Genomic DNA, 13043 nt, shown 5'->3' on the forward strand with positions numbered 1-13043 from the left:
AGCCCTGAGCTAACATCCAATGCCAATCCTCCCCTTTTTTGCTGAGGAAGACTGGCCCTGGGCTAACATCCATGCCCATCTTCCTCTACTTTATATGGGACGCTGCCACAGCATGGCTTAACAAGCGGTGCGTCAGTGCGCACCCGGGATCCGAACCGGCGAAGCCCGGGCCGCCGCAGCGGAACGTGCGCACTTAACCGCTTGCGCCACCGGGCTGGCCCCTAAACTATATTTTTTAAAAATAAAAATCCGAGTTTAGGAGTTGGAACCCCATGTCTTCTGAAAGTTGACCATCATTTTTGGTTAATCTGATAAAGAAAAATTAAAAAACAAACCAAATTAGTTACTGAGTCTGTCAGCTTCTCTTCTACTGTAGTTGAAGAACCTGTGTCATGCTCAGCTGGGTCACATCCCTAGAGTGCTTCATGATAGTGTTACCCTTCAGGTTTGGTAATGTCAGAAGTATTTCTTACCACGTGTACAAGGGCAGCTGCTTGAGTACAGCTTGCCACCCTGGATACAGAGAAAGCTGACTGATTTGGCTGCTGCTGCTACAACTTTTTCTAGATGCTTTTGCTCTGAATACCATTGATTCTCAACCAGGGGCATTTTTGCCCCCCAAGGGACATTTGCCAATGTCTGGAGACCTTTTTGGGTGTCACAACTCTGGGGGGAGGGCAGGAATGGAGGGGGTTACTGCTGGCGTCTAGTGGGTAGAGAGGCCAAGGATGCCACTTAGTATCCTACAATTCACAGAACATCTGCCCACAATAAAGGATTATCTGGCGCCAAATATCAGTAGTGCTGAGGTTGAGAAACCCAGCTCTACACAAGAAGTCAGGGTGTTCAACCTTACAACTGTCTAATTCCTTTACTTAAACCGATTTTGCCTCGTTTCTTGCAGCTGCATGCCAGGCCTGTCTTTAATATATAAGGATTCCTTACCTAGAGTGACTGGCAAGCGACTCTGGCTACGTTTGGGGACTTTGTTGTTACAATTTCCAGCTTTTCGCATGTTTTGCTCACAGGTCTAGACAGGCAGAGTTAGGTAGAGCTTGGCAGAGTAAAGCGTGGTATACAGACTCAACTTCTGAGTTCTGGTAAGGATTCTGGTAATTTCTGGCCCACAAGAAGTGGCTATTATTTTGCTGGTAAGTACTTTTCCACTCACATGGAGAAGTAAAACAAACACCTCCTTTCCCCCAAAACAAACAAACAAAAAAATCCCCCAACAAACGTAAAACACCTGGTGAACGAGAAGAGCCTACAGTAATTATCCTTATTCCCCATTTCAGGTTTGTACTTGACCTGGGCTAGCATAGAAGGAAATTAACTGGTATGACTGTCCTGAGTGCATTTCCAGTGAAGAGGCTGGGAGAGTCCAAAAGAACATTTTGAGTCATCAGATCCTTTTAAAATGCCAGATTATTTCCATGGGGTTAATTTAAACCTGTTGTGACCCTTCAAAAATCTTCACAAGAGGCCTCAGAGCCATAATAACATGGAATACTGCTTGTTTAGTTCAAGTCTTTCTAAAGGGCACCTTTATATTTGGCCACATTTGTTATATTATCAACCATCACGTATGAGAAAAAGATAGGAAGTTTTGGGTCCTTAACAGGAAAAAACATCTGCTTGGGGCAGAGATTCTCATGAAGTAACTTTCCTTTTGAATAAGCAGGAAGCTCTCCCATTGGGAAAAAAGGTATATTCTTCTTCTTTCTTCCTTTTCCCTGGCAATTTAGGTTTAGGCTAAGCCTACAAAGTGTATATCAAGGTGTAAAAATTCATTGTGCTATTTAATTATACCTGTAATTCTTGTTCAGAGGTAGGAAGTTGTAAGTCAGGTTATTGAAGAAGAGAGAATGATTGGGTTTCTTTTATGACGACAGAATAGAAAGGTTCTGGGCTAGTCCAGGTCTGAGGGAATGGGACGTTTCCCCTTTGTGTTTTGTTGTCTTCCTTTGTCTTTGTTTCTTTCGTTCTTAGGTTAGTGCTCCCCCAAAATGTGATGCAAACTTCAAGGTGAGCCACATGTGTAATTTAAAATTTTTTAGTAGCCAGGTTAAAAAAAATAAAAAGAAACAGGGCCGGCCCCGTGGCTTAGCGGTTAAGTGCGCGCGCTCCGCTACTGGTGGCCCGGGTTCGGATCCAGGGCGCACACCCACGCACCGCTTCTCTGGCCGTGCTGAGGCCGCGTCCCACATACAGCAACTAGAAGGATGTGCAACTATGACATACAACTATCTACTGGGGCTTTGGGGGGAATAAAAAGGAGGAGGATTGACAATAGATGTTAGCTCAGAGCCGGTCTTCCTCAGCAAAAAGAGGAGGATTAGCATGGATGTTAGCTCAGGGCTGATCTTCCTCACACACACACAAAAAAAGATGAAATTAATTTTAATATGTTTTTTTAACTCAGTATATCTAAAATATTATCACTTCAGTATGTAACCAGTGTAAAAATGAGTTATTGTACATTTTTTTAATACTAAGTCTCTGAAATCTCATGTGTATTTTATATTTATAGCACATCTCAGTGAGGACTAGTCCTATTTCAAGTGCTCAATAGCCACAGATCGGCTAGTGGCTACCATGTTGGACAGCACAGTCTTTTTTTTTCCCCCGGGCTTTACTGAAGTATGATTGGCAAATAAAAATTTTATATATTTAAAATATACAGTGTGATGTTTTGATATATGTATGCATTGTGAAATTTTCACAGTCAAGCTAATTAACATATCCATCACCTTACATAGTTACCATTTTTTTAGGTGATGAGAACACTTGAGATCTACTTTCTTAGCAAATTTCAGGAATACGTTATTTTTAACTATAGTCACCATAGTGTACGTTAGGTCTCCAGAATTTACTCATTTTACAGCTGAAAGTTTGTTCTCTTTGACCAACATCTCCCCATTTCCCCTGTTCCCCCTGGACAGCACAATCTTAATTGGTCTGTGTCAATTCTGCAAGAATTTTTACTACTTATTAGTTACAGGACGTTCAGACAAAGGTGTTCATATACTAACACACATAATTTAAGAAAAAATGTTTTCATAGTTGATAACCTCAACCACTGTTGTTTAAGATACTCAAAATATGTTGTGTGTTAGCTTTGTATTTGATGGCATAAATTGGCCTGAACTTCACTGTATTTGTGGCTGTGCATATGCCAATTTTCCTGTGACAGGTATTCCTTAAAAACAGGCATATAGCTGAGAAAAATGTCATCCAAGGAAAAATAAAGTGACTTTTACTTGAGTTAAATTTTAACATAATTTGATAGAAACATTCTAAACTTCTGTGTCATCAGGAACTTGTTGACAATTGAAATGAAGATTTTTGGTATTTGATGCCCAACATTGTGCGTGCTGCTATATAAATCCATGAAGAAGAAAATGGGCTCACTTTCATTAAGACTTTACAGATTGAAGATAGGACTAAGTTGGATTTAACCTTAAACTTCAGTATATGAAACTCCGAGTTTTGAGACAAATATAGTTTGTATTGGATGAGGGTATCTGAGAGGCAGTGACACTTTAAAAGTGAATCAGCAGTATTTTATGCTCATTTTTTTTTTTTTAAAGATTTTTTTTTTTTTTAATTTTCCCCCAAAGCCCCAGTAGATAGTTGTATGTCATAGCTGCACATCCTTCCAGTTGCTGTATGTGGGACACGGCCTCAGCATGGCTGGAGAAGCAGTGTGTTCGTGCGCGCCCGGGATCCGAACCGGGGCCGCCAGCAGCGGAGCACGCGCACTTAACCGCTAAGCCACGGGGCCGGCCCTATGCTCATTTTTGATTTTCTAAATATTCTACAGTGAGCCTGTACTATTTTTATTATCAGAAATAAACTTGAAAAAATTTAAAAAAAAACTGAAAGAAAAAGGAAGCACAAAACCAAAAAAACCAAAACCACCAGTTATACACAAAAGTGAGAAGGTTTGAAGACCTGGATTCTAATCCTGGTTCTGTCATTAACCAGGAGCAAGTTAGTTAACATCTCTGGGTCTCCATTTCTTCATCTGTAAAACCAGACATTAAACTTGATGAGGTTCTTTAGGTCTTTTTGGTTATATAGAAATGAAATTCCATGATAGTTATCACGTAAGTCTTTTGGGGAAGTTTTTAGAAGGAATATATAGCCTGAAGAGAGTCTAGGAGCTTCTCCTGAAATCATACATTGAACGAATATTTATTAAATGCCTGCTAAGTGCCAAGCAGTGTCCATTAGTTCTAAAGAATTTGGAAGAAATTGTCCTAAGAAGGAGTTGGGCGTTGAGATTGGGGTGGAAAGAAGGAATGAAGCGAAAAGATGAGAATGAATAATAGAAATTAAGTGAGTATGTACATAGTATTGTATAGTTTAAACGGTGTTTTCCTGTTTAGTATTCCATTTAATGCCATTTAATATTTTGGAGACATGAGGGAATATATAAGGAAGTAGTTGGGGCCGTGGGAAAGACAAATAAGGAAGAGGAAATTAACAAAACCTTAAGAATACTGTAATAAAGCAGTATTTGGAATAATCTGAGAAAAGAATATTTGGACTGAATTTGAGAGAATTAAAAAGTGATTGTGTTGAGATGACCAATGTGAGGATGGAACCTTGAAATTAAACTTCAGTTTTAGAAATAACAGGAAGGGGCCGGCTCCGTGGCTTAGCGGTTAAGGGCGTGCGCTCTGATGCTGGCGGCCCGGGTTCGGATCCCGGGCGCGCCCCAAGGCACCACTTCTCCGTCCAACGCGAGGCCGAGTCCCCACGTACAGCAACTAGAAGGATGTGAACCTACGACATACAACTGTCTACTGGGGCTTTGGGGGGAAAAAAATGAATAAATAAAATCTTTAAAAAAAAAAAAAAAGAAATAACAGGAAGGATTCTTTGATATAGTAAATATGTAGAGGGTATACAGTTAAGTTTATTACTGGGTTTAAAGAGCTTTTGAAAGCTGAATGACCAATTTGTGAAGTAGAAAGGATTAAAACAACGAATTTGTTGAGACCCTTAAAACATAGATATTCCTCCCAGGTGTACATAGTAGTCTCTGAAATGCTTTTCAGAAACCATTGGATTGATTTGCAAATGCCCACGTCATTGGTGCCCATCCTGCCCAGTTATGCACACTTACCACTGTGCTTCCCTTCTGCTTTTTAATCATTTTCAAACTCCTTTTTTTCTCCCAACGACTAAGCTGAAGAAGGAAACATCTGGAGAAAGACCAAACTGAGGAATTTAAGAGAGAGGCAGGATAAATTGTTTTAATTGTTTAATTATTTTAATTCCAAATCTGATTTCCTAGTGGAATATATCAGTTTTCTCTTATTTTAAAATGTTTTAACAACTTGAGCTAATATTTATTTTCATTTTCAAGTAAAATGTTTAGTTGGTGGCATTATGGAAACTGAGGCAGTGTGTTAAAATACTAGGATACTGGTTTTGTATTACTTTTCTGGACAAATAACTTTCCCTGATTCTTCCTAAGGTAGAAACTGTGCTTCTTAAAGGGCCTGCATACAAGTGTGGCTTAATGGGCAGCTGTATTTAAAATAAATTATTTGTTACAGAAACACGTGGGTTTGAGACAGCGCAGCCCTATTCATGTTATGTACTGGTCTCACAGGTGCTACAGGGACACAAATATAATTAAATATAATTCCAAGAAGGCAGATATTATTACCTCGTGTAATCTAGTTAAGTGTGGTAAGAGAGGTACCAGCAAGGGGCCTTTGCAGTTCAAAGGAAGGGAGAGATCACACCAGGCTGAGAGAATCACCAGGAAAGGCTTCATGAAAGAAGTGACATTTGAGAGGGACTTCTGAGGATGGATGGAGATAGAGGCCAGAGGGGGAGGGACATTTGAGGTGGCCAGATCTCGGGGAGTGAAGGCTTACATGGGGTCCTTGAGCTGAACCACAGGTAACAATTTGATGGGGCTTAGAGTTATATGGGATGGTGGGGAAGGAGGAGGCAGGAAGGCAGAAATAGGATAGGAAAGAAAATGGGAGGAGAGGGAAATGGAGTACTGTGGATCTCAGATTTTTTTGCAGTTTTATATTTTGATATAACCCAAATGATGGTGTTGGTAAACACTTCGTGATGAGAATTTGCAGTATGTAATTCAGTATACATCTCAAAATAGGAATATTGGAATATATACATAATTGATCTTTATGTATGAGTGTGTGTGTGTAACTTATTCTCGAAAAGAGTGTTTCTTTTGGGATTTGTTAGAGAACCTATCATTTGTGCAAATGTTTCCACTTATGAGCATCATGGAAAAAAATTGCTTCCTGGTGGAAATGTTTAAAGAATCTGTGTGTGTGTGTGTGTGTGTGTGTGTGTGTGTATGTGTGAGAGAGAGAGGGAGACAGAGAGAGACAGAGAGGAGGAGAGGAAGTTAGGAGAGGGTGGGGGAAGAAGGGTGAAGAGGAGAGAGAGGAGGAGGGAGAAAAGTGAAACGAGGGGCTGTGAAGAGTAGGGCTGGAGCTAAACATAATTAGGGCACATTTTTTTAGAGGAATTGCCTCTGAGGGGGTTCTCCACCACAAATGTTTGTCAGTGTGTGTACCCACACAGACTGCAGCAAATTAATTTGAAGTTATACATTACTAAAAATGAAAACCCCTGTAGATTTTTATGTTTTTTTTCCTACCTTAAAAAAAGGTAAGAAAAAATATAGAAGGCAGCATTCATATTTCATAGTTCATCTTGTTGCTTGTATATTTTTACTTGAATGCTATAGCAGCACCAGCTCTTCTGTGAATCAGAGAGAGATCAGGCCAGAATTGTACAAAAGGAATTGGTGCTTCATTTGGATAGAACATTTACTGTTGTGAAAACAAGGCACGTGAAAAGACTATTTAAAGAAATGAACTGTTGAGTTTGGATATAATAATTGCATCCTCTGAGGAGAGAGAAGCAAACTTGCCCAGTTTGCTGTGGGGCAGCTCTTCTTTGCTGCCTCGGTCTCCTGCAAACCGGAAAGAAATTATTGGCTTATATGGTTTCATTGTGAATTACTGAAATATTAGGATATAAAAATTAAACTTCATCATGCTCTGGTAGTGTTTTTAAACCTCTCTTTTATCTTTTACTAGCCTGAGAAAATTGTAAAGGACTTAGCAAAAATGCTTGGCCTAGATTTAGAACCTTGTTGTGTCTGGCCTTCCCGATCTTTTGAGTAGGTTCTGAATACTTGTGTTTGGTTTGAATTATAACATTGTTTCTTGTGGTTCTGAAAACTATCTGTAATAGCCTCGTTCTCGCCTCATTCTTAAGAAGCTGCTTTTTGCTTTTGGGTAATTGTGGGTGTTTGACGCAGTGCATGCTTAGGACAGGAGAAAAAATATTAATAGTAGTGTTGATGCAGCCTAGATCTTTCTGGAAAAGGGAATAATTAGAAGTCCTTGGTGCTGTTCTTTGTAGTTGATATAATCGTGTATGTGTGTGTGTGTGTGTCTGTGTATGAGAGAGAGAAAGAGGGAAGGTGGGGGGGGAGAAAGATCTTATCCCTTCTCATGCCTTTAGCTGTCCCTCTCAGACTCTTCACTCAATATTTCCAGGCTAGAGTTTTCTCCAATCCAGACCTGCATTTCTAGTTACTCCTTGGTCCCTTTCACAGGCACTTCAAGTTCAGCCTGCCCCAGGTCTCTCTAGGATCTCTTCTTTTGAGTTTCCCCATTTTAGGGAGTGGCACCATCATCTCCTTTGTGGCCCAGGCTGCATCTGTGTGGGCTCTGGAGTCTTTGCTCCTAGCTGCTCAATAGCTTTGCTTTGTGTGTGTGTGTGTGTGTGTGTGTGTGTGTGTGTGTGTGTGTGAGTGTGTCTGAGGAAGATTGGCCCTGAGCTAACATCCGTGCCAGTCTTCCTCTACTCTGTATATGGGACACTGTCACAGCATGGCTTCATGAGTGGTGTGTATGTCCGTGCCGGGGATCTGAACCTGTGAACCCCGGGCCGCCGAAGTGGGGCGCGCGAACTTAACCACTAGGCCACCGGGCCGGCCCCTCGATAGCTGTTTGAGTCTGTCCTGTCCTCTCCTTTCTCCATTACTGCTCTGCTTGTTCATTTCTTGCCTCGCCCCATGTGAAGCCACCTTTCAGAGCTGCCTGTGTGAGCTTTCTGTATCACAGCTCTGTGATAGAAAGCTCCATTGGCTCCCCCCATAGAAAATGCAAACCCTCTGATCCGACCCCTGCCTGCCTCCCCTTCAGTACACTGGGCTTTAGCCATGGGGAGCTGCCCGTTCCCAATGCTCTGGCCTGTTGCTCCTTGGTGCCCTGGCACATGCTGTTCTCTGGGCATGAGGAGCCCTTCGTCCTCTTGTACTTCTGGCCAACTTCTCTTGCTCTCTCAACAGTTGGCTCAGATATTTCTTCCCCGGGAAGGCAGAATGAAGTGCCTCCTCCTCCTCATTCCCACTGAGCCTTGATCAAATCTTGTGTGGTACTTATCACATTGATGTCATAATTAGGTAAATGTCTGTCTTCTCCACATGTCGGTGAGATCACCCTATTCAAAATTGTAACCCTGCGCCTCCTCTTTTCCCTTTCCTTGCTCTGTGTTTTCTTTTTCCTCTTGCACTTGTCCCCTTTAACATACTTTCCAATGTTCTTATCTGTAATATTATCTTTGCCCCCATGCTAGGACGTAAACTCCACCAGAGCGGGGATCGTGGGCTCTTTGGTTCACTGCTGTATCATCAGTGCCCAGAACAGTGTCTGATACATAGGAAATACTCAGAAATATTTATTGAAGGAATGCGTTACTTGTATGCCAGGGCACAGCTCACAGCAGGCATTGGATAAATTAAACTGTTGATGGAACAGTTTATTCTGGTAGATTTTTTAGGGGTATATGCCTGTGCCCTTGTCTGGGACTTAGAAGTAAATATAATTAAGTGCTTTTTAGGATTTTTGTGCACTCAAATTTTTCTCTTTGTAATGAGTTATTCTCTATATTTATTACTCTCTATATTTATTAGTTTCAGATGTCCTAGTCAGCTAGCTGTGTTTCATGCCCACTTATGTTATGTCCCTTTCTTAGATAAACCAAAACTCAGCTAAACAACTAAGAAAATATTTCACCAAAGCTCATGCTTTCAGAGTACCATTTATATAGAGTCCCAAATCAGACATGTCCCCTGGCAGCAGTTTTAAAACATTTTTGGTCATATTAGCTTGAAAGAATTTTGTAAAACAATGAATTTTTGCGTTGATTTTGAAAAGTTTTTCTTGTATGTTTAGATAACTGCATAGAGGTAATTTCCAGGATATTGTAAATATTAACATTTAGAGAATGTTGGAAAGAGAAGCTGAGTGATGGCTACATGGGGGTTTATTATACTGTTCTCTCTGCTTTTGAGTATATTTTAATATTTACATAACAGAAAGTAAAACAAGACAAAGCAAAAATTCTCTGAAAAGTATTCCCATATGTATATTCTGGTTTGAGACCACTGTTCTTCGAGCTACTAACACCGTTAATCTTAGTGCTTTTAACAAAATAAGGCATTCTTTCGGGTTGAACCAAATGAAATTGCCAATATTTGTCCATTTTTGACCTATAAAAATGACAGTTTCAGGTGCTGGCCAGTGGTGCAAGTGGTTAAGTACGTGCGCTCCGCTGTGGCGGCCCGGGATTTGCTGGTTTGGATCCCGGGCACGCACCAATGCACTGCTTGGCAAGCCATGCTGTGGTGGTGTCCCATATAAAGTAGAGGAAGATGGACACAGATGTTAGCCCAGGGCCAGTCTTCCTCAGCAAAAAGAAAAAAAAAAAAGAGGAGGATTGGCAGATGTTAGCATAGGCAAAAAAAAAAAAAAAAGACAGTTTCATATGATTCAACCTAACAATATTTGATAGTATGTATTGGTTTTCCCACGACATCTGTTTCATTTCACTAATTGGAAAAGAGCTTGATGGCTCAAGGAGAATTTTTTTCAGGCTTTCTTTTCTTTCTTTCTTTTTTTTTTTTTGTGAGGAAGATCAGCCCTGAGCTAACATCCATGCCAATCCTCCTCTTTTTGCTGAGGAAGACCGGCCCTGAGCCAACATCTATTGCCAATCCTCCTCCTTTTTTTTTTTTCCCTTTTTCTCCCCAAAGCCCCAATAGATAGTTGTATGTCATAGTTGCACATCCTTCTAGCTGCTGTGTGTGGGACGCAGCCTCAGCATGGCCGGAGAAGCGGTGTGTTGGTGTGCGCCCGGGATCCGAACCCGGGCCGCCAGTAGTGGAGTGTGCGCACTCAACCGCTAAGCCACGGGGCCAGCCCCTTTTTCAGGCTTCCTAATCCTCAAACACCATCTTTTTTAGTTAAGATTTGTCAAAAAGAATTTTCGTTTGCTGTCAATACAGTGCTAGGTGCTATATAGACTGAATTAACCATGCAGCCACTTCTTACCTTTATTGTACCAAAGACATCAGTTAACGTTTTCTTCAGCTCCTCATTCCTAAGTGTGGGCAAACAAACTGGTCAGTTCATTTAGTGAGGTGCTGAGTGAACAGAAGAGAATGTTCGGGGCCGGACAGGTGGAGCTGTCACCTGAACAGTACTTGACAAGTTGACTTTAGAGAGAAGAGGTTAATCTTCTAGAGAGCTTAGAGTGTGTCTCTGTGTTTGTGTCTTTGTTATGAAGTATGAGGAATAACAGACTGGAGGCAGATACTGTTCTTAACGTTTTCTTTAGCGAGAAGGAGATTGGGATCTAGAGAAGGGAAGTGATTTAATCTGCTGTTGTGGTAAGTCAGTGATGGAGTCGGGGTTCTCATGGATTTTCAGTGCATGCTCAGTACAGGCTCCCTGCCCTAGACTAGTCCTTCTCAAAGTGTGCTGCCCTAGCCAGCTGGGCTCTGGTCACCCAGAGTTTCTTGGACCTCTAGTTACATGTGTTAATTTTATATATTTTAATTTAACAGAGGATATTAAGCATTTGATGTATTTTTGCCTAGTTAGGTATCATATGCTATAAATTACAGCAAAACTCTGGCTTTTGTGATATATTGAACTAGCCTCTGAATTTCCTTTCTGGAGAGCTTAGTAAAGAGCTTTGCCTACAGGACAGTTTGCTTTGGTACTTCAACCTCACTATAGAGAATCTCAGAAATATCATATGATTGTTTTGTGGTAACTCACAAAAGAATTATGATGCTTAGAAATGACCTGAAATTCACAGTAATTTTCATGTTTTGAATGGGAAAAAAAAGCTGCCATGGTTTAGAATGCTGATAAACCTTATGATTTTAGTTTCACCTGAGTTTTGTAGGGGGACTTCCTCGGTGCAATTCTAGAGTGTGTTTCAAGCTATAGGTTTCATGTAGGTACCATGTTTGTATTTTCCAAACCAATAGGTAGAACTTGGGGTCTGGCAAAGATTTTTTTATTTTCCCATGATGTTTGATATGCATAAAACTCAGATCTCAGTTAATATACTTCATTTTACCTTTATTTAAAAATACTAGGTTACACAAAAGTAAAACTGTCCTGGAAAATCTAGGATAGTATTTTTCTGATTTTTTTGGTACTGGTAGTAAAGAATTCATTTTACATTCTGACCCCAGTACATACACACGCACATTAATGCGAGTGCACATGTAGCCAATATAAAAGGTAAATGAAGCAGAACTTATACTTACTATGTTAGTTGCACTTGTTTCTATTATGTTATTTCATTTTTAAAAATCTGGTGTTGCAACCCTCTAAATTGAGTTTGAAAAAATAGTGAAATAGGGCATACTGTTATTGTACATATGGCATAAGTCCCTTCTAGAAGGAATTTTTGAGCACTGTGTTGAATATCAGTTCTCCTATTAATGACTTGTATAATCTTTCTTTTTTTCCTCCATGCCTCAAATATTTAAGAGTTACTCTATGCAAAGCTCTGTGCTGACTGCCTCAGGCAGATACAGTGCCTGCCCCCCAGAAGGTTGTATTCATAATAATAACAATTAACAATGATAACTGTCACCTACTGAGTCAGCCACAAGTAGATTATAGTAAAATTAATACCAATAGCTACCACTTACTGAGTGCCTGTTACTTGATAAGTGTTGTACGTTCTGTTTCTTTATTTCTCATCACAGCTTGCTGGGAGAGTGGTATAATTCTCCCATGGGATGAGGAAACTGAGACAACATTTAGTCAGTGAGGGAACCAGGATTCTACTCCAAACGTGTCTGATTCCAGTATGCATTTGATTTCCGTTGGACTTCTGCTTCCTGGTTGAACTTAACCTCTCTGGGTTTCAGTTTCCTCATTCTTAAAAAAAAAGGTTGGTTGTTGAATATTAGGTCGCCATGGATCAGCAGTTGTTTGATGTTGAGCAAGTTGTTTGAAAATAGTGGTCTAGTGTTCAGTTCTGCAAGATAGGTATGTACATCGTAAAAACCTTCATTCAATTTGCCCCTCTGTGGTTTTCTTGTTACTAGTTTCAACAGATGACCAAATATTAAATGAACCAAGTATTAAATGAAACTGAGCGATGTCTTTTTTTGTTGTTATTGTTTCCACATTTGAGAGGGGAAAGCAGCCTCAAGTGAATATTTGAAGGATCCCAAAGCTAAATCATATTGATTTTTTTGCCCATGTTTTGCTTAAGAGCAAGATCAGTTGGAATTCATTGTTTCTCTTATGTAGATTTATGGGTTTTTAACTCCAGTGTACATGTTTATTAAGCGCTTTTTTTCAGTAGGATCTGGTAGTAGATAGATAGAGACTCTTAGCCTTGTAACTGTTTTACATTTATACTTTTCTTTGACAGGACCTGCCCTAAAATGAGGATTTGCATTTATTTGGCAGTTAATTTTTACAGATAATATGTCTAACTTCTCTTTCCCTCTTTTTCTTCCTTCCTTTTTCTTGCCTTCCCATCTCCGTTTTCTGTCACTGCATTTTTTTGTTTTTTTTTACGTAAATGAATCAGTAAAATGATAGAAAAGACATTTTATCACAGAGATTATAAAGCAAAGCTTGGGGCAGCCATCATGTGACCAGACCATTCTTTCTTTTTCTTCTGGAGGTTTTGTCTGTTAATCTGTT

General features: G+C 40.2%; 1 protein-coding gene across 2 annotated transcripts in view; it reads left to right on the top strand.

Moving 5' to 3' along the window:
- PPP2R5E (protein phosphatase 2 regulatory subunit B'epsilon) overlaps nucleotides 1-13043 on the top strand; it is a 141601-nt gene that overhangs the window by 40420 nt on the left and 88138 nt on the right. The gene's annotated exons all lie outside the window — the stretch shown is intronic.

This window comes from Ceratotherium simum, chromosome 24, assembly GCF_057802395.1.
Source record: "Ceratotherium simum simum isolate JZ-2026a chromosome 24, ASM5780239v1, whole genome shotgun sequence".
Lineage (NCBI taxonomy): Eukaryota > Metazoa > Chordata > Mammalia > Perissodactyla > Rhinocerotidae > Ceratotherium > Ceratotherium simum.